The sequence below is a fragment of the Schistocerca cancellata genome, chromosome 1 (genome assembly GCF_023864275.1).
Source record: "Schistocerca cancellata isolate TAMUIC-IGC-003103 chromosome 1, iqSchCanc2.1, whole genome shotgun sequence".
Lineage (NCBI taxonomy): Eukaryota > Metazoa > Arthropoda > Insecta > Orthoptera > Acrididae > Schistocerca > Schistocerca cancellata.
Window position 1 is genome coordinate 205560918 of NC_064626.1, and position 23304 is coordinate 205584221.

The 23304-nt window shown below is 42.5% G+C and overlaps 1 protein-coding gene across 3 annotated transcripts in view; it reads right to left on the minus strand.

Annotated features, from left to right (window-relative positions):
- The window catches only part of LOC126168779 (synaptosomal-associated protein 25), a 405535-nt gene extending 391316 nt beyond the window's left edge, over positions 1-14219 (minus strand). For all 3 annotated transcript variants that reach the window (XM_049920588.1, XM_049920585.1, XM_049920586.1), the window contains exon 1: positions 14114-14219. The gene's annotated coding sequence lies outside the window, so the exon portion shown is untranslated. The remainder of the gene's footprint in view (positions 1-14113) is intronic.
- Positions 14220-23304: the final 9085 nt, after the last annotated feature.

Here is a 23304-nt window from a genome sequence, read left to right on the forward strand (position 1 = left end):
ATGTGTTCCACAAAAAATAATGTGTTTGTTATTGGTGAAAGTATCCTCATCAGTCCTGGTGCAAACCAGATGGCAGGGAAAGGTTTCGCCCCTAGCCGACGAGCCTGACTCTCCTCCCAGGGGGGTAGCCATGGAAAGGAAGGCCGAAGGGGCAGAAGAAGCAGCACTAAAAGAATCAGTTCCATGCAGAGAGATGGCAGCAGAAGAACAGCCAGAGTTCTGGACCCATATGCGTTTCATTTGCATAGCCTGCGTCCTCATACCACCCACTCTAATCAGGGTTTCTCCCCACAGGCACCACCCAGCCACAGCTAGGGCCATCTGGCACGGTGGCCATTGCCAGGAGTTCCGATGCTCCAGGGCGACAAGCAACCACTCCTAGGCTTATGTGAGGTGGTCACAGCTCAGGTATCAGAAGTGTGATCCCTGTGTTTTCAAGGAGCTCAACCAAAAGGGTACACAGCAACACCACCACGTGGGCTGGCTACCGTGCTGGCTATGCACCCTAGCACCAGACGTGAAGGAAAAGGTGGAAGGAACTAGGAGGGCACAAGTCTGAGACACTAGGTAAGGTGCTCTTCCCCAAATGGCTCACACTACGGAGCAGAAATTTAGTAGTGGAGGTCAAAGCCTAGAGGGGGACCAGAGAATGCCAAGAAGATGAGGTAATTATGCAACAAAACCAAACTGGAAAGTCATCATAACCAGGGGGATAGTGGGCCCAACATAAACAAGACATCAAGAGAGAGAGGAGAGCACGAAGGGGAAGGAGCAAGGAGAGGAAAGGAGGTGAAGTACACGGAAATGCAGCCCTGGAAAGAAGGAAGGCTGCAACAGCTAGGGGCCCCATGCTCGCCACACACCTACGCACGAAAGGACCGTGAGCCCCCTGGGGGAGGGCACCCAAGGTGTTTGAGATAGCAGCAGGGTTCACAGTGACACTGACTGCTACTGTCAGACCAGAAATTGGAGAATGGATCTTGGTCCCAGAGGGCTTTTTTTTTTAGGGCGCAGAACTGCGATGGTCATTAGCGCCCGGTCTGGGACTTAAACAGTAAAAAACTGAAAATGGAAACCAGCAGCAATGGGAACGAAAGTCATAAAATTGGAGAAACTAAAAACAGAAGGAAGGCTTAAAAATCCTCTACAGAAGAGGTTGGTTGTCCCCAAAAAAGCTTCAAATGACTGACGTCATTTCACTGGCACTAATAAACTCGAGAACGCGATCGGCTGAGCGCGTGTCATCTGCTAAAATCGACGATCTATCAGGCGACAGCTGTAGACGGGTGCGTAACAGATTAAAATAGGGGCACTCAATTAAAAGGTGTCTTACTGTCCACAGCTGAGAGCAGTGGGGACAGAGTGGGGGAGGATCGCTGCTTAAAAGATGTCGATGGCTAAAAAGACAGTGCCCTATCCGGAGTCTAGTTAAAATTACCTCCTCCCGACGACGCGTTCGGGAGGAAGAGATCCAAGCACAAGGAAGAGCTTTCACGTCCTGCAATTTATTATGGGGAAGTGTCGACCAGTGCGCGTGCCATAAATGAACAACACGACGACATAAAATGCTCCGTAGATCGGCGGCGGGAATCGATGGAATAGCTGGCCGAAGAAGAGAGACTGCAGCCTTGGCTGCAATATCAGCCGCCTCATTTCCGCAGATACCAACGTGTCCCGGGAGCCAGAGGAACGCCACCGAGACGCCCCCCACGTGGAGCAAGCGCAGACAGTCCTGAATCCGGTGGACCAGAGGGTGCACAGGGTAAAGAGCTTGGAGACTGAGGAGAGAGCTGAGAGAATCGGAGCAGATAACGTACTGTATCCGCTGATGGCGGCGGATGTAGTGGACAGCCTGGAGAACAGCGTAAAGCTCCGCAGTATACACCGAACACTGGTCGGGAAGCCGTAAGTGATTTGGGGTGTCGCCAACTATATAGGCACTCCCTACACCTAACGATGTTTTCGAGCCATCGGTGTAAATAAATGTGGCTTCCTTCATTTGTGCACATAGAGCAGCAAATGCCCGACGATAAACAAGTGAAGGGGTACCATCCTTGGGAAACTGACAAAGGTCACGGAGCAGGCAGATCCGGGGACAGAGCCAAGGCGGTGCTGTACCCCAAGTTGTCGAGAAGGTTTTAGGAAAGTGGAAGGAAAGAGAACGGAGCAGTAGACAGAAGCGGACTCCCTGTGGTAGTAGGGAGGAGGGGCGGCCTGCGTACCCTACATCAAAGGAGGCGTCGAAAAAAATGTCATGGGCTGGATTAGCAGGCATGGAAGACAGATGGCTAGCATAACGACTCAGGAGGACTGCTCGCCGATTGGACAGCGGAGGTTCAGCAGTCTCAGCATAAAGGCTTTCCACAGGGCTAGTGTAAAAAGCTCCAGACACTAAACGTAATCCACGGTGGTGGATAGAGTTGAGACGCCGAAGAACAGACGGCCGAGCAGAGGAGTAGACTATGCTTCCATAGTCCAATTTCGAGTGCACTAAGGCGCGATAGAGGCGGAGAAGGACCACTCTGTCTGCTCCCCAGGAGGTACCATTCAGGACACGGAGGGTGTTGAGGGATCACAGACAGCGAGCCGAAAGATAGGAAACGTGGGAGGACCAGCACAGTTTTCTGTCAAACATAAGACCCAAGAATTTAGCGACGTCCGAAAACGGAAGGTTGACAGGTCCTAGATGTAAGGAGGGTGGAAGAAACTCCTTATGTCGTCAAAAATTAACACAAACCGTCTTACTGGGAGAAAAACAGAAGCTGGTTTCGACGTTCCAAGTGTGGAGTAGATTGAGACATTCTTGAAGACGTCGTTCAAGAAGGCTGGTCCGTTGAGAGCTGTAGTAGATCGCAAAATCGTACACAAAGAGGGAGCCGGAGACATCAGGAAGGAGACAATCCATAATTGGATTTATGGCAATGGCAAACAGTACAACACTCAGCACGGAGCCCCAGGGTACCCCGTTTTATCGGGAGAAAGTACGGGAGAGAGCAGTGTTCACCCGCACCCTAAATATGCGCTCTGCCATAAATTCGCGAAGAAAAAGGGGCAGCCGACCTCGAAAGCCCCAAGAGAATAGTGTGCGGAGGATGCCTGTCCTCCAACAGGTATCGTATGCTCTCTCCAGATCAAAAAATATTGCTACTGTTTGGCGTTTCCGGAGAAAATTGTTCATGATGTAAGTGGAGAGAGCAACAAGATGGGTCAACTGCAGAACGATGCTTTCGGAATCCGCATTGGGCAGGTGTTAAAAGACTGCGGGATTCCAGCCACCAAGCTAAACGGTAATTCACCATACGCTCCAAAACCTTACAGACGCTACTCGTGAGAGAAATGGGGCGATAGCTAGAGGGGAGATGTTTGTCCTTTCCAGGTTTCGGAACAGGAATGACGATAGCTTCCCGCCATCGTCTGGGAAAAGCACTGTCAGTCCAAATTCGATTATAAAGGCGAAGGAGGTAACACAGACTATGTGTTGATAAATGCAGCAACATTTGGACGTGGATACCATCCGGTCCTGGGGTGGAGGAGCGAGAAGAAGGGAGTGCATGTTGGAGTTCCCGCATGGAGAGAACAGTATTGTAGCTTTCGCAATTTTGGGAGGAGAAAGCAAGATGTCGCACTTCCGCTGCACGTTTCTTCGGGAGAAATGCTGGCGGGTAATTTGAAGAGCTCGAAATCTCAGCAAAGTGCTGACCCAATGAGTTAGAAACTGCGACGGGGTCCACTAGTGTATCATGCGTGACAGTGAGCCCAGAGACCGGGGAGAAACTAGGCACGCCTGAGAACCGTCGAAGCCAACTCCAAACTTCCGAGGAGGGAGTGAAGGTGTTAAATGAGCTAATAAAGAATTTCCAGCTTGCCTTCTTGCTATTGCGGATGACACGACGGCATCGCGCACGGAACTGCCTATAGCGGATACAGTTGGCCAAAGTAGGATGGTGGCGGAAAATGCGAAGAGCACGTCGCCGCTCACGTATTGCGTCACGGCATGCCTCGTTCCACCAAGGAACTGGGGGGCGCCGGGGCAATTCGGAGGTGCATGGTATTGAACGTTCCGCAGCTGTAAGAATAACGTCGGTAATATGAGTGACCTCATCGTCGACACTAGGAAAGTGACGGTCATCGAATGTCGCTAGAGACGAAAAAAGTGTCCAATCGGCTTGGGCAAACTTCCAGCGTCGCGGGCGCATATATGGCAGTTGAGGCTGCAGTCTAAGGACACATGGAAAGTGGTCACTCGAGTGTGTATCATCAAGGGTGAACCATTCGAAGTGCCGAGCTAGCGGAACAGTACCGACCGCAAGGTCCAAATGAGATAAATTTGTCGTGGAGGCAGACAAAAATGTAGGGACCCCAGTGTTGAGGCAAACTAGATCCGCTTGGTGGAAGACTTCTAGCAATAGTGAGCCACGTGGACAAGGATGTGGAGATCCCCAAAGCTGGTGGTGGGCATTGAAGTCCCCAACCAGCAAATAGGGGGGGTGGAAGCTGACCAAGACGATGAAGGAGATCAGCTCGTGCCATTGGTGTGGACGATGGAATGTATACAGTACAAAGAGAAAATGTGTATCCAGAAAGGGAAAGACGGACGGCGACAGCTTGGAAGGAAGTGTTTAAGTGAATTGGGTGATAATGGAGAGTATCATGGAGAAGAATCATGAGTCCTCCATGTGCTGGAGTGCCTTCAACAGAGGGTAGATCATATCGGACGGACTGAAAATGAGGGAGAACAAAGCGGTCATGGGGACGCAGCTTTGTTTCCTGAAGACAGAAGATGACCGGCGAGTAGGATCGTAAGAGGATCGACAATTCATCCCAATTGGCTCGAATGCCACGGATATTCCAGTGGACAATAGACATAGGGTGAACAGAAAATGGAGGAATGGAACCAAGGGTGCCGTCAACTCAACGACTGCTCAGAGCTCGTGACCAACAGCATGGAATGGCATTCAGCCGAAGGCAGAAGATCCTGATCCATAGGTTGTTCAGGAGCAGCTCCTGCCACCAGCAATCGGCCGCCAGCAGTGCGCCTCGACGACACAGAAGACGGCCGAGGGCGATTTCCGCCAGGTGGTGCTGTAGATGGGACACACCTTGGCGGAGAAGGAGATGAACTGGGTTTCTTTGTAGCCTTCTTGGAATTATGATGTTTAGATGAAGGAGGAACCGATGGTTGTGAAGTTGGGGTACGTAAAAAATCTTCACGAGTATGCTCTTTTTTCGAAGTCTTTGTGTCTGACTTTTGGGCTCGAGATTTAGCAGAACCCGATGAAGGGTGAGCCATAGAGTGGGCAGGCGAAAGGGGTGAGGTTGAATGGGCGATCTTTGCACTGGCCGATCTGACGACCGTGGCGCTAAAGGTGAGGTCGCACGTCTGTGTGGCCGCCTCCTTTGTTGGCCGAGGAGAAGCAAGGACAGTGCTGTATTTTCCTGTCTGAGGCACAGTGGGCTGTCGACTGGCGAATAATTTTCGAGCAGCAAAGGTCGACACCTTTTCCTTCACTCTGATTTCCTGGATGAGCATTTCATCCTTAAAAACGGGGCAATCTCGAGAGCAAGCAGCGTGGTCGCCCATACAGTTGATGCAGCGAGGGGATGGAGGTGGACAAGCACCCTCATGGGCATCCTTGCCACACGTAACACATTTGGCCGGATTGGAACAGGACTGGCTGGTGTGATTGAACCGCTGACACTGATAGCAACGCGTAGGGTTTGGGACGTAAGGGCGAACGGAAATTCTCATAGCTTGCTTTGATTTTCGATGGAAGTTGAACTTTGTCAAATGTCAAGAAGACAGTGCGGGTTGGATTGATGTTCGTGTCAACCCCTTTCATAACTCTATGAACAGCCGTTACGCCCTGGTCAGACAGGTAGTGCTGAATTTCTTCGTCAGACAATCCATCGAGGGAGCGTGTATAAACGACTCCACGCGAGGAATTTAAAGTGCGGTGCGCTTCAACCCGGACAGGGAAGGTGTGGAGCAGTGAAGTACGCAGCAATTTTTGTGCCTGGAGGGCACTGACTGTTTCTAACAACAAGGTGCCATTCCGTAATCTGGAACAAGACTTTACAGGACCTGCAATTGTGTCGATACCTTTCTGAATAATGAAAGGGTTGACCGTGGAGAAGTCGTGACCTTCGTCAGACCGAGAAACAACAAGGAATTGTGGCAATGATGGAAGAACCGTCTGTGGCTGAGAGACAGTATACTTACGCTTGTGAGCAGACATAGTGGAAGGTGAGGAAACCATTGCGGAAGAATCCCCCACGATTACCGGCATCTCCGATGGCGCGCTCCTCCCTTGTGGGGGCCCTCTCTGAGGGCACTCCCGCCTTAGGTGATTGTTCACACCTCAGGTCACACCTCCCGACAAACGGACGGAGGGACCAATCGGCACTTTCGGAAGGTATCAGCTCGGGTTATCACCCCTCCCTGGGCCTGGCTGTTACCAGGGGGTACGTACGTGTCCTACCTGTCTACCCGGGGCAGGGAATTACGCGTTACCCCATCACCGGCTATGCACAAAATTGCGTGGGTCAGCCTTCATACACGCACAGGGAGGAAGAAACAGAAAGGGAAAGGAAAGAAGAGAGGTCTCCAACATCGCAGCGGAGAAAAGGGTAAAGAGAAGAGGTAAGGAAAAGAGAAGGTCGAAGGAAGGAAGAAGACATACAAGCAAAGAAGGCGACAAATGCGTTACATTTTCGAGCGTCCGTCTCCGGACGTAGGCACAAACCATACTCCCAGATGGGGAGAAAGGGAAGAAAAGAGCCAGAGGTGAGGGGAGGAGGGGCGAAGATGGGGGATGGGGAAGGATGCGGAAAGGGAAGGTATGCAGCCCGGAAAGGAAGGACGGCCACATTAGCTCGGGGTCTCGTGCTCGCTACGCACGTATCCACAAAAGAGTTGTGGACCCCCTGGGGGGTGAAAGGCTTCTGTTTCAATCTGGACCACATAGTGATTTATCAGCACAAGTGACCGCTATGCTGAGTAGGATACCGAACCATATGCCAAACTCCCATAATCAAGACACCCTTGTTCCAGATATGGTTGAGCACAGTAAGGAGAGGACACTGAATCCACTGACAGGTGTTCGAGAATTGGTTGTGCATGCTGTCTGGCCTTTGGGCTCTATCAGGAGAAAGGGCAAGAGCACTCACTGAGTGGAGCATTATAGGGCTACAGGTGCTGTGTGGTGAAAGGTGAGTGCATTTGCTCCACCTGCTGCTTAACAACTCAAAAAGCAGTTTGATAGTTCTCAGATGCTGAGACTCTAGCATAATCCAGAGTAAAATATTGGGCTACAGTATCTTGGTCAGTGAAAATAGCAGTGTACCAGAAACACCTACAGAAGACTGGTATCCACAGAAGCATCTGATCTTTGCCCAAATCTGCAAAGGAGGCAGCTTACGTAGTCTGATGGTTGAAAAGTACCATTCCCAGCATTCTTGCTTCCATCATTTATTTGTGTGTTGGACCCGGCAAGGAGCCACACAAAGGCAATGAGGTGCTCGATCAATGGATGCTGCTTATAGCATTGGAGAGCCCCTATGAAGGCCTCAGTGATTCCTGAGGTCCACCAAGGTACTATCTTCCGATCGATGGATCCCAAAGAATAGGGGATCACTAAGTTAACTGCCGATAGAATGGCTGCTGTTGCACTCTGGACAGCCACATCAATTCTTCCATGTAGCAGGGAGCCAAGAAAGACACTGGAGGTGAAAGCATCCCAGTTGGCATTGTGAAGAGCCCATACGAGCTGGCTCCCAGGGCACTGAAGCTGAGAGACGAGTGCAAAGATTGGGAAGTGGTCACTAGCACACAGGTCCATCGTAGGCCCAAGACTAGGGCTGCAAATAGAAGATTCAATGGCTGGAGTAATTTCCATGTGCCATGCTGAAGTGTGTGGGGGCACCAGTATTTGGGAGGCAGAGGCTGAGATCTGCCAGTAAGTTTTTTACATCTACCACAGCTAGTGATCATGGTTCCGCCCCACAAAGGATTATTGGCACTGAAGTCACCCATTAAAAAATAGGGAAAGGAGGTGGGGGGGGGGGGCAGGGGGAAGCCGAGAAACCAATCCAGACAATATATTCTGAGACATTCCAACCATCAGGAGAGAGATAAACATTACAAATGTTAAAATCTTGAAATGCCCTTACCTGAACAGCCAGTCTCCGGAGTTGTATCTTGAGGTATAAGTTCACTATATACTGGGTCCAGAACATTGCGCAAACTTTGCCTGATATCCTATCATAATCTGCATTACTCTCACAATATCCCCATTGGCCATGGAGGCAGTGGTCTGCACTGCTGGCAATCAAGGTTTCCTGGAGGGCAATGCAGAAAGCAGGGGAAGAGCTTAAGAGATATCATGGCTCAAACACTGCTAAATTCCACTGGAGAATTGTGCTGTCAACATACTGTGAGGGTGTGAAGAGACCAAGGAGGCAAGTTATGTAGCAGGGTCATCTGCTGCCACCAGTTGAGAGGTGGTTGTATCAACACACACAGGTACTGAGAGATAGTGTGTGGTGTGATTTGGAGCCTCAGGGGCCACCAGCATAACCACCTTTGCCACAGAAGCAGGACCTGTGGGACTGGGCAGCATGGGGGCCCCACCAAAATTTCCTTCCCCTTTGAAGACTTCTTTTTGTATTTTCTCCTTAGGGAGTTTGGATGATTGGGAGGGCATCCCTGAATTAGTAATTAGTTTCAGGGACTGAAGACAATCTTAAGCCCTATGACCAGCAGCCTGTGGCTTTTCAGCCACTGGCTGGTATCCAGCTGCAGACCAGAAACACTTAAGTCTCCCAAGGGACCCCTTCCTGACAGACACGAGAAGCTGGACAAGGGTGACTTGTGTGACTGGGGGATGAGGAGCGACATCCCCAGCGAGTGGAGAGTCATTGCTCCCAAAGTGGGTGTGGGGGAAGCAGGAGGAGAGCTCACATCCATCACGGGGAGGGGGGGGGGGGGGGGGGGAAGCATGGTCAAGCAGCCCTGAGGGCTCACTGTAGGAAGCATATAGTGCCATCAGAGAGAATTATATCATAACTGTTTCACACAACATTGTCATGCATGCTGGATGTAGATGCTCATATTTTTTCTTGGTATGTTAAGTCTGTCCAGAATCATCCCCCCCCCCCTCTCTCTCTCCCCCTCTCTCTCTCTCCCTCTCTCTCTCTCTCTCTCTCTCTCTCTCTCTCTCTCTCTCTCTCTCTCCCCCTCTCCCCTCTCCCTCTCCCCCCCCCCCCTCTCCCTCCCTCCAAGGCAGTGCATTCTGGTGAGCAGAGAGAATTGTGCTCTCTACAGTTGATGCAACAGGGGGATGGGGACAAGAAATATTCATGACAAATTGTCATCCAAAATACCTACAGAGTGGGCTAGTGTTGTAATGCGAAGACTTGTGCCTGAATTCTATATATTCAGAGCACAGCATATGGGATGGCAGGCTCAAAGCCCAAGGTGAATGCCCTGGCAGCAACCCTACTGGTTGGCCCCCTATGGACACAACGCACAGTGTACATCCTATCACTCCAAGTTGGTGTGTAGCTCGTTGTCCGACTGTAAGATGAAGTCACAATGGAAAATGATGGCATGAACCATGTTTGGTCTATTATGGGGAGTGAATCACTGGAATGTTACCCAGCTTGTCACACGTAAGCTACACTTGTGACATGGCAGGGCAGATAATGCCTTTTTAATCAAAATTGACCCACTCTTCATTCTGGACATGACTGTTTCTCTGCTTGTCATTTAGCCCTATGTTCCTCCTAGTGCATAGCCAGTGAAGATAACCTTTTTAAGTCTTAACTCTCTGCATTTTTTCCCTTCTGAAATTACTGCTGGGGCTGCATGACCACCAGCAGGAGAACACTTCTTATACAAGTTGTCTGTCATGGTGCCACCCACACAAAAAGGGTGCTCTCCTCCCCCTGGGCACCACACAGCCTCAGAAATAGCTACCTGGTCAGTAATCCATTGCTCAGGGCTCCATATATGTTGTGACAGACATACATGGGGAGGTTTCAGCTCGGTTAATTGATTTGGGGAAGGGGACAAAATAGCAAAGTTATTGGTCCCATCAGATTAGGCCAGAATGGGGAAGGAAATCAAACGTGCACTTTCAGCGGGACCATCCTGGAATTTGCCTGAAGTGATTCAGGGAAATCACAGAAAACCTAAATCAGGATGGATGGACGCGGGTTTGAACCAACGTCCTCTCGAATACACCACACTACCTCACTCAGTTTCAGCTCCGACTCCAACAGTGTCATCCTTGTGTGGTCAGGGGACTATCAGCACACAAGTACTTGACGACAATTCCCCGCCCTCCCCCCCAACGAGATGGCGACAGTGCTGTTTTGGGCATACCTTATTGGAAAGGAAGGGTGCTTAGATGGAAGGGCACCAGTTCCAAGTGGGGTCTACATCAGAAAGACAATCTGATGTAAAGGAATACTGGAGGTATAGGCTTGCAGCACAGAAAGGGAAGTAGTGCTGCAAAGGCTGTAGCCCCATGGTAGTCGAGTGTGTACTGACAAAAGAGTTGTGAGCCCCCTGTGGGTATGAATTTTTTTGTGTTGTTAGCTGTTTGTTATTATGTGGGACTGTGATTGGCAGGCAATATGGAGTTTGCTTTACCTTCAGTTGTGAGGTCAGGATTTCATATTGGTTATACGAGCAAATTTTGTTTTTATGGCAAACTTCGTTTTAGCTATATAGGTCAAGTTACAGATACTAGATTTGTCTAGTTGTGTTTGATTTTGTGGAATTGTGGATTCTGTTCGAGCTATATGGGTCACATTAAGTTTCCCTTGCCAACTATGGCAGGTTATGGACCTATGTGGGGGGCCACGGTATCAGACTTCATTCAAGCTACGTAAGTCAAGTGAAATTTCTGGTACAAGTTTTTTCTGATTGCTGAGGAATGGTTTTGCTTGATTCTTGCAATTGTATTTTTTCTGATGTATCTTTGTTATTAGGATTGTCATAGGTTTAATTTGTCCCAACTGAAAACTCGCTAATGCCCACAGTTCTTCCATTAGTGTAGTAGTGTTATTTCCGGAATTAAATATTTTTCACATTATTTGTGTTTGTTAAAATGTAGAAGTGTCTACATGGTCACAATATTTTATAGTGTCAGTGAAATTAAAACAAGATGGATGGGAAAAGGAAGTAAACTTTATTTCAGAAGCAATTGCCATAACTGTCTATACATTTATCACACTGAGACAAGACAGTCACTGCCTCCATAGAAAAATGCTCTGTGTGTGTGTGTGTGTGTGTGTGTGTGTGTGTGTGAGGGGGGGGGGGCACTTGTTGCCCTGGCTGTTTTGATTATGACTCAGAAGTTCCACTGGGAAGCCCTTACACAGTGCCCATGCAGTGCCAGTTTCTGATATAGAAGAATGTTCGATACGAGTTATCAGCTTTGACCAGCAACATAGGAAACATGCAACAAATGCCATAAACAATATGCTGACTATTACATGATATTATTGGTGACTTTTTCAAGCGGGCTAAGCTACATATCAGTCTGTCACCATAACCAGGTCCTTTTATTGTCACATTCATTGGCTTCTGACTTCAACTCACAACCAAACTTACTTTCCAACATAACCTACACCTCGGGTGAAGCTACAGGTTAACCCCTTCATCCCCCTCCTCAAATGTGTTAGTTTTGCCAACTAACAACAAAATTGAATATATGTACCAAATGGTTATGCAACATCAGCCATTAACATTACATCACAGGCCAAAGCTCACAACTTATCATACATTCCTCTTGACCCGCCAATCTCTTCCCATATGTTTTCCATACCTTTGGAATGCTAAGACAATTGTGACTGTATTTGCTTTGGATGAAGAGGTGCATGCCTAGCTACGACCACAGTTACACGTTCCCATGAAGGCAATGACCCTCTTGTCTCAGCAGGATTGCCGTATTAACAGTTATATGGTGTTTACTTTTTCCATGTCTGCTTTCCATTTGAACGTCCCTTACATAAGCTTGAAATAGGGGTGCCATCTTGACGTCACAGGTCAAAGCTGACGGGTGATAATGTAATCTTCAGTTTTTCCATAACACCCCCCCCCTCCCCCCCATTAGACCAAAATCTGTCAATTGTCAGCAAATCACAAAAACATGGGAACTGGAAACTTATCATAATTTGACATAAATTTTATGTATGTTTAGGCAAGTACAACCAGTCAACCCACAAGTGTTCAAGAGGAATATTCAATACAAGTCTTAGTATTTGGTCAGTGACAATGTTAATGGTTGCTGCTATGTCAGCCTTTGGTACATGTATTCAGTTTTATTGTTGGCTGCCAAAGCCAATGAATGCTAACAGGGGGAAAAACTTGTTGTGGTGACACACTGGTCTGTAGGTACAGGTTAGGTTCGAAGGTAACAGTTTGGTTGTGAATCGGCAGAGTCAACAAATGTGCCCTAAAAAAACCTGGTTGGAGATTGTTACAGCATTTACCACATGTTCGTGTTCCAACGGAAACAAACATTACTGCAAAAGTGTGGAAATGTTTCAAGTACAGACTTCATTTTTTAAAACACTGAATGTTTAAAATCTTTAGTTGAAGTAAGTTTATAATTTAACGCTGTTAATGTCTACATGATTAGAGTCACAGCATAAACACACATTGCAGGGTCTCAAGAACAACAAACAATTGGTGCATCTTTTACATGCAATGTATGTTATTTAATTGGTCTCTGTGACAACTGATTTAGATGTAGCATCATTTCTGTTGCTTAACAATATGTGGTTGGTTATTGTGGATGGTAGCTTTGATAGTGTTGTAAACTAAACCTGTACATGTCTACTGGTAACTACAAGTACTGAAGACCATGTACAGTTGGTCTTTCACTGGTTTTAATAGCATTTGTGGTGACAGACTGAGTCACTAATCCCTTTATTTCTCCTATGGGGTGGGACATAAGTGTGCCTTCCCCATAAATATAGTTAATAGAAGCCACGTTGAATGTAATTTTGTTGATCATTAAATGCGCTATGCCCATGTGACTAAGGTAGTACTGTACGCCAATGAGAGTCAAAAGTACAAAGGGTTTTGACTGAACATTTAAATAGATCTTAAGAAACGTGTTTCTATCAAATGATAGAAATTACTTCAGTAAAGAATGGGGAAGAAAGTTTATATGTATACAAATGGCACGCAACGTTACCAATCTTTTGAAAATAGTTCAGAATTAGCCTGCACAAAGGTTGGCGAAATAGTTTATGAAATCCGGTAGGTGATTTCAATATCCGTTCGCCCGTCCGTACTTAGATTTTCTGTTATTCTCCTAAATTGAATACAGTGAATATCGGTATAGTTGCTTTGAAAAGCTACGTGCTATTCCAGCCTCATCTTTGTTTAGCAAATTTTCTGTACATCCTTAATGACCTCGTCTTATAGGAAAATTATATTGTAAGGATTTTTTGGGGGAGGAGACCAGACAGCTAGGTCATCGGTCTCATCGGATTAGGGAAGGATGGGGAAGGAAGTCGGCCGTGCCCTTTCAAAGGAACCATCCCGGCATTTGCCTGGATCGATTTAGGGAAATCTTATATTGTAAATTTGGATACTTACTTTGTAGCACCAAAGGCACTCCCCATGTGCTATTTGGTAACTGTAGTCTACGTCTTTGTTCCTTGTCAGCCTTGTGTTTAAAATACGATGTGCATCGGAAATTTAAAATATAAGACTGACTAATGAAAGTCATCAATAAGAAATAAGCAGACTGCAACGTTGTAATTTGACGACTTCTACAAAACACACCACCTGATCCTCCAAATCTGTCACTATCAACATATTTTTAATTTCGATATCACTAAAACATAATGGCACTAGGTCCTGGTTCCTGCATTTTAGCCCTACACATGTAAATAATTCTACCGAGAGAAATAGAGACTTACAGTACATTCATCCAGGAACTAAAGCACGGTCAGTGCAACTGTAACAACATTACCTAAGTCATCTACGGGAAGGAAAGCGATACGACAGCTCTACACAACACACGAAATTCATCATTTGTTTTGTCACGACAGTATGAACGACTAAAAAGGCACAGTATACATAACTCACCTCCTTCCGTCCTCCTTGACAGCTGCACACCCAAATACGCCGACAACTAAACAGCAGCGCAGCTGATGAGCAGAGATAAAAACGCTGGGCAATAACCAAAGATATTGCACATGAAATCGACAAACAAAAGCATTCTGATACCGAGACTGCATGTGGGTTGGAAGGGACCAGACCGTTATGGTCATCGGTCCTACTCGGATGTTTGGTTTGTGCGACGCTCAACTGCGCTGTCGATAGCGTTCTTACACATTCCCGATCCAATCTAGCCACGTTCATGGATGATGATGTCAACTAATTGCCCAGTCCCCGGGCAGAGAAAATCCCCAACCCAGCTGGATATCAAACTCGGGACCCAGTGATCTAGAGGTAGCAATGACACGAGCTGCGGACGTACTCTCAGAGACGACAATAGTACTATTATTGGCTACTGCACTTATATTCTGCAGACCACAAACCTGAAATTACGAATTTAATTTCCCAAGTATTCATTCTTTTTCCACCAATCGCGTCCGGTGGTAGGGTTCACTCATGGACTGGATGAAATGCATACAAGAGTGAAGAACATACAAAAGCAATTCAAATTAAATGATCGCATTCCATTACTGGCCCAGACACGCCATCTGTGGTTCTTTGGCCACCTGGTGCATGTCTTTCTACTTGTCGCCACTTCGATGAGGTGTGCATAAATGAAGAGTAGGTAATATGACTAGTACAACGCAGACATCCAGTCCACGAGCGAAGAAAGTCCCAGACTGGACCAGGAATGAAATGGTCGTATGATATTGATGACTGAGACCCCCACTGGGGATCTTACCATGGACCCCACAGCCTAGAGGAAGCGATGCTAATCGCTAGATCACAAACTGAGGACACAAAAACATTACGTATTGTATTGAAAATCTTAACAGAACAACAACGCCTTGAATTGCCTCAATATTGTTTTGGTAAACAAGAGAATGTTTACGAATGACATAAAACCATTATGAAAGTCAAAAAGTACCAATCTGAGTGACTGCAGGAGACAGTAGGATATTAACAAATTCTCAAAAACAGAGGCAGTTCTTTATACTTCACTCAGACATTCTAATAAACCTCAGGTCAGAAGTATGCTACTATTAGACCACAAAAATTTTGTAAAGAAAAAGTTTATTCTGCAGTAGTGGATCAGAAAATACATATTTGTTGGTAAAAAATAACTTTATTGTGTGCCAAACATATTAGCTTCATGGGCGTTTCCACACACATACACACACACACACACACACACACACACACACACACATGTATATATATATATATATATATATATATATATATATATATATATATATATATATATATATAGGGTGAAGCGAAATTCGCGCACTTGGGCTTCACAGCGCGACTCTTCACATGCCAGCGATAAAAAAATGTTCTCACAAAATTTCAATCTGGCAACACTGTAAAAACACATATGGTAACTATCTCTGACAGCACAACTTAATTGTGCTACACAATTGGCGCAATGGATAGAGTTTTTGGTTAGCATGCAAGAGGCCAGGGATCAAGCCTGGGTTGGGGGTGCATTTTTTTTTTATTTGCTAATTTCATTCTAACATTTCATACTGTAATATACACCATTTCGTATGTCAGATGTACCCTAAATTTACAACATTTTGTAACACTGAACACAACAAATACACACTTAGACAAATAAGGAATAGACAGTTGAAACAATTAATGGGACCATAGTGATAACACATACAAATAGTAACCGAGTCTGGACATTACTTGCAAAGCACGTTGCTAGTCCTAATGGTAACGTAAGGTTCTAACGAAATGTAATGGACCTGAATGAAGAAAGAATAATAGTTGACCATTTGTGGAGGGTACAAGGAAAACAGGTTTCGTTTCTATTAGAGGAAGTGGTGCAAATAAATTCGAAACGACATCTTTCAAAACTGACCAATGTTCCATATCTATGATTGTCATATGTAAGTGCAAATGTTTTCCAGAGGACCCACTGCAATCGCTGTTGACGATTAAGACGCCAGATACCGCACCACTTGGATTACATTTACCAAATAAAAAACATATTTTTCAAGCCAGAATCGAACCCTCGACCTCCTGCATGCTAACCCAAGATTCTATTCACTGCACCAACTGTACAGCGGAACTGCACGCACTAACAGAACTAGTTACATTACATGTGGTTACAGTGTTGCTAGATTGCCACTCTTTAATGTCCTTTTTCTGCCGGATGTGCTCGCCGGAAGAAATTTTGTGACATTTTTTTTATCACTGGCATGTGAGGAGTCGCACTGCAAAGCCCAAGTGCGCGACTGTCGCTTCACCCTGTATAATAAATCCATGTCATACAAATAAATTATATATATATATATATATATATATGGATTTATTTATCAAAAATTTATACAGAAGTCAATGATAATGAAGACAGTATAACATGACAATGTCCGATTCGCCTTTGTTGCTGCTACATGGAAAAAACTGTTGAAAACAATACTGATTAACAATATTTATGAATGCTAGACTAAATAAGTGTGTCAAGAATTATTGTGGAGACCTTAGCAATATGCAAACCAAGAACATTCATTATCACAATATTTTATTCACTTGTATTTGTCTATCTACATTTTATCCTTTGTGCATTTGTCATATGATATAATATTACTTTCTTATTAATATATCGTATATTGGCGGCTTACAGCGACTGTGCCTGTAACAATAGTCCCATAATTATACATGTTTGTGTAATATTATTATTCATATAATAATCGATGTGAATTTTCTCTCCATTTAAACAGTAAAAAGGGAAGTGGAGTAAAATAAAGAAAACAATACATGAAAGAAGAGAAGTGACAGGAAACAAGTGTAATATATAGAATATTTGAAATGACAAATGAATACCACACTGTCATTTCAGATAAGATGATGTGTTAATGATTCGCCTCTTGTTAGTCAAATGATAAGCAGTTAGATTCAACAACAGGCTTCTTCTATGCAATTTTTCTTTTCACAGCTATCATTACAGTAGTATTCTGTGTTAGCAATCTTGTGCTATATGAAACATTGTAATAAAGAGAAGCAGCCATCTCATTGTATGTAAATTAAATGCTAAGAAATTTTCTAATGTATGAAGAGAAATTATGACTCACTGTAATATTTTCAAGTGTGCATATCAATTTAGTCATTAAAAATGAATCAAGCAAAGGATCAACAAGATATTTTAGACAACCAGACTCAGTAAGTAGTAAATGTGGATATGCCAATGCAAAGAATTGATACATACATCATCAAAATGATGACGCCATTAATGGCAGTCACAATATGGATGTAACAGAAACTCTAAATGATAGAATTTGCTAAGCAATATTTCAGTGAAGACAGTGGACGAATTACCACCACAATTATCACCAAAAAGTATTTTTTCCTGGAGCAGCTATGAAAGAGGTATTGTGAGATGAGAGGAAATTTCAGATAGTTCAGTGTCTTGTGAACAGAAAATGTTTATTAGTGGAGCAGCATCACAAACATTAGGAAATATAGTTTCAGCTGATATGAGCAGCATGAATGGGTTGATACACTTTCTGAAGCATATGTTCCAAAAATTCTATCAAAAATTTACAAATCTTGACCAAACTATTCACAGATCTTGATCAAAATTCAAGAAAATATTAGAAGAACAAAAGAACACCATAACTAGATTAGACGAGCTAACAACTAAACCAAATGTTTTGCAAAGTGTTCATCATGAATTAGGAAATGCTTTTACGAACATTCAGGCAGAAGTCTCTGAACTGAAAAAAGTTTGCAAAGATCTTCCTGAAAAGATTAAAAACTGTCAGAGGAGGTCATAAAGCCTGTATAAAAACGTGTTAGTACCGTTATAAAGGAATTAAATGACCATTCAGATGTATGAATGTTTGACAGTGATACCACACTGGCACAAATTACGTCAATGAGGTAGAAAAGGTGATGACTGACAAAGAAAAGGAAATTGTTGACAAAGGATAACTCTCAATCCTTGGAGATTTGCATCATTAATGAGAGAAATTCTCGTATGTATAATCAGTTGATGCCATTAATGACGAATGAAACAAGTTAACACACCCAGTAATGGATACAGAACTTTTTAGGAGAGGGATTGAGCACAAGTATCAGAAGAGTGAACATGTCCTTATAGGCTTTGTAAGAGTAATTTTAAAATAAACACACACACAAAACACATTTGAAATTAATTTTATTACAGTGATAAACATATTAGAAATATAATTTTATTACTATCATTATTACATGTGACGCAATGAAAGTTTCTTGCAGAAGATATCCAACACTTAAGCAGATTCCATCGTTGATACAATACCTTGGTGGGTTTACATCAGTACCAGTCCATTTAAATGATCTTCTGTCATCCTGCTTCAAAGATATGTTTTCAGGTGGTGTGAGGTTGAGAAAGATCTCTCTGCAGTGCTGATTATTACACGAAATGTGTACAGCAACTGCATCAAGACTCTAATTTTTGATAGCACCATTGCCCTTTTATAGACCTCTCTTGGAGTCTTTGGCATATTTTCATCCATTTGTTGTCAATTTTGTATCTCTCGCTTCTAAGCTACAAAACAATGGAGATCGTCATTCTATGGTTCAGCACTTTGCAAAACATGCTCTATATCCTTATCACTAATGATCTGCGACAGCTATTTTTGTAGCTGTCCAATACTTTGTACCTGAGTTGTAGGGAATCTCAGTGACATACCATTTAACAAATGATCGAAAGAAGGTATAAACTCCGATAGACAGCTATACACTTCTATAGACTGTGTCTGAAAATCGGGTCTGATGGTTTTCTCTGTTGGTTTGACTGTTTGCTAGTCTTCAGATGTGTTTTCCATGCCAGTCTCACCTACTAGTCTTTCAGCCATAATGAAAATTATTTTAAATTCATCTATGTTAATTTCTCGTCCGTTTTGGAGGATTTTTGTGGTTCTGTTGATAATTTCCATTACAGAAACTACATCAATTTCTACGGCCTGTAACGATAGAGATTAATAGAAGGTTATTCCCAAAATGTAAGCGAGGACAACAACGCTCTTAACAAACTCCGACAAGGTTATAGCATGGAGCAGCGAGAAAGCAGGTGTAGCACATTTGTCTCAATTATCACCCATTTTTGCAAACTTAGAGAGAGACATGGGAAAACGTCTAAAAATGTCAGAGTCAAATCATCTCTGTCCATTCACTTTCTTACACACAATTTTTAATATATTTAGTTTTTCGAAGGGCATATGAGTTTGGATTTCTTTTTTGAAGAGATGCGTTCTTCCAGCTGACTCATGGAAAAAAGGTTGCCACAGCTGAAATAGTTCCCACAACATTTCGTATGCTAGATACAGTGCAGGCAGTACTCATGCATAATTTACGTCACAGCCCTTGTACAGTGAGTAAAACACAATAATGGCAGAATACTGGATATGCACAGCTAGACACCTTTTATTTTATCTCACATATTGGCCCCTTCTTCCTATGCTTGTCCCCAGTACAGTGACATGTCTAGGTTCAGCTGTTCTGATTACTGCAGTATATTGCGAGCTATATTTTCACCACTAAGATTCACAATCATGACAAACTTAAGGAACTCATCCTTGTTTTCATTCACATCTGCATCGAATTAGCGAATAGAAATAAAATAATAAAAAATATTGACCTTTTTAAAATTTTTGCTACTAAAGGGTGACTATTATTAATCGTCCACTGCTCTAAGTTAATTCATTTTATGTTGATTTGTTCTAATGCAGAATGCATTTTAGAACATGTTTTCATGTGGTTCACTAGTATCTCATCTTAAGCACATTTTCGGAACTTCAATCAAGCTCTGAAATCGCCTTCTCGAGGAGAACTTTCTGATTTTAAATCACCATCATTCATGTGTCATCTTAAAGCAATGTTTTGTATTTGGAAAATTTCCCATAAAAAGTTCTTTGTCTGGGATCAAATATGTAACCTGTGATATCTGCTTCGAATATCTCTCTGCTGTTGCAATAGAAAACAAGAATCAACAGAAGTCCTGGTGTTACAGACACTGGCCAAGTGGGTTGCAGTGCCCATATTAATTCTTGCCACATGTAGTTTTGAGTTTCTACCTTGTTTATTTACATATACAACTGAACAAAGTTGGCACAGTGTGTGCCTTTCAGAACTGAATACATGTTTATTGTTAACAGAATCTTCCGTCAGTTCTTGGTAGAACAACATTATAATAAATGAAGTGCCAGTTTGCTTTTGTTCTACAATCTTACTTATTTATTACATGTCTGATGTTGGCTTTGTAAACCGAAAACCGGTTAACACAATAAAAGTAAGGTTATAGAACAAAAGCAAACTCATGCTTTTCCTTTATTACATGTTTACTGAATTGATCAGTATGGATGTCGCATCAATAGAACAAGCAAAACTGGGTGCACAACAATAGTTCAACGTGGGTCTTATATACAGTTTGCTACAATGATTTAATTATTAAAAACAGGAAATTAAGGAATTACAATAATTGTTTACACGTAACAGTACGTTAAACGACATTGAAAAAACCGTAAATTGAAAGGAAATTACATAATATATAAATTTCGTTAGAGAGCGATTTCACTCACAATGAAAATAATCAGATATGTAAATATAACAATACATATTACTTTTTACTGGATTATACGTAAACTATAGACTATAAATTCTTCCTAGCATGTTTCCTTGCTTTAATAAACAATGTATTTAATTTCAGTAAAACAATCTTTTCAAAACTGAATTCAGCAGACAGAGTAACAATTTGTAATTACATAGTTACACTCATTGTTTAACTAGATTCTGTTCCATGTTTTTTGAATTACATTAGCTCCAAACTGTGTATCATCGATAATGACTATAACTGAATTTCACTGGTTGTAATTATTTTCAAATGAGTTCTGATTTAAATGTCTTATCAAGAATGATGGTAGAAGAATTTTAGCAATTTTAAGAGAACAAAATGGTTTTAAGCATTCCTACAAATTGCAGTATCTACTTGAGGCATAAGGAATACACTGTTTGGGTTTATTTCATGGTCACAGATTCCAAAATATAGTATTACTTAAGTTGCCCATATTTAGCTATACTTATGATTGTTGTTGACAAGCTGTTAGGTGTTCAGTTAATTAATGTGAGTGCGAAACGGCTGGTGACAGACTTTAAAGAAGCAGTAAGGTCCTAGCTGTTATGTGCTCCTGCCCTCCCCCCTCCCTCAAAAGTTTTGTAGAGGGAATGGCTGGGCAAAACGTTTGAAGCAAGGTTCAAGTAATGGCAGGTGGGCAGAGTTTTACACATTTTTTATAATTGACAAGTGAGAAAGCCATTACGAATTTCACATCATCAGAGTGACATTGGCACAAACTTTTCTGTGAATCATTGGTGTTTGAAAAAAAAAGTTTTGTATGCTTCTAAATTGACACAAAGTTGTTAAACACATAGGTATGCAAAACATTCAGCATTACAGCAGTTGTATTTTTTAAGACCAAGTAAATACTACAAGTACTAATGGAAAAAAGAAAAAAAATTATTTATAGTAATGCAGTTTGCATACTATAACATGGGTACTTACCGTTTACATGTAGATATCAGAGGCAGATCAATGTCTGCTGCTAAAGTATGTCTTATTTCCTTTAATCTTTGGAGTCTGAGGAAGGAGAGACAAATCTCTAAGTACGACTTCACTCACTTATTATTTGTAACACGTTTCAATATACAAGTGTTTTACTCACAGTTTGTGCCTTTCATTTTTCGTTTCATGTTTTTGCTTGCTCAAGATGCAAGATGCAAGATGCAAGATGCTAGGATTTTACTCTGTGTGCATTTTGCCAACATTGATAGCACAGTGAATGGTGATAGTTATCTTTTACTGTCCCAAGTTTAACTCAGCTTCAAAAATAGCATACGTTTTTATATCACACTAATCAAGCCTCCTGCAAATAAAGTCTCTAAATCTTTAGTTTAGTCATTTGTGAAGGTTATTTCTGATTTACAAAATATGGCTAACAAACAAAAGAAAAAACACACACACACTACTAAATTAAATATGTACATATTGTAACAGACAAGTTTTTTTCTTTAAATCCTAATATTTTCTTATTTCAAAAGTGTGCTGTTGCTTAGTCAATTTTTTAGCTAAAATCAAATGAAACTTTACTTCTTTCAGTACACATTATTCTTAGTGTTTCTACACTCACCAGGTGGAATAAGAAATGGAGATCTGTAGTGAGATGTTTCAGTCAGTTTTGTATTATTAGACTTCATAGTATATCTGCACCTCAGACAAGAAATATTTTTGAGTGCAACATGGCAAATCATTTTTTATCAAATCCCATATGTCCGCATAGCGAAACATGAATGTATGTGTGTGTTGTGTAATAATTCTTCTGTGTCTCATGTCAGCAAAAAGTTCTCAAGCCATAATAATAATCATAGTGTTAATAAATTATGCATGGTTACATCTATCACATCACATAATTATTAGTACAAAATTTCTTCTTTTTGACAAGCAAATGTGTCTTCAAAGTTACAAAGTACATGACATAAGGTAAGTAAAACACATGACTTCAGGAAATTGTTGCTCTGAACTTCGGTATTATCTAACCTTTGTAGCTGATCATAGTAAGAAAAAAAGTACATTTCAGTTTATGTTTCATCTATTGATAGTTGCTTAGACATTAACGTATATACTCATGTAATATGATGGGAAACTGGCCCAACACAAAAATAAGTAATATATTTAGATCTCCCAAAATTGCAATTATTGATATATATTAGTGTATGTTTGTGATACTTGTATGTAACATATAAAAGCAAATGTGAACATTAATAAATCTTTGCATGTAATAAATGAGGCAAAAGTTCAATTACATATTCATACAGGTAATCGATATTCCATATCAGTGTAAATTTATATAATTCAAATAAATATCTCAGTATGTTGGTAATTTAGGTTTATGTAACTAAATGTGTGACTAATGGAGTTATGTTACACGAAGCAACAGTTGTAAGTTCGTAAGACGAATTCCAAATGATAAATGTAGGTCTAACCAACCTAATATGTTGACTTGAGTAAGTTCTCAGAAGTATGTGACTAATAACGAAATTGCTACTGAATTCATGTAATGAGGTGTGTA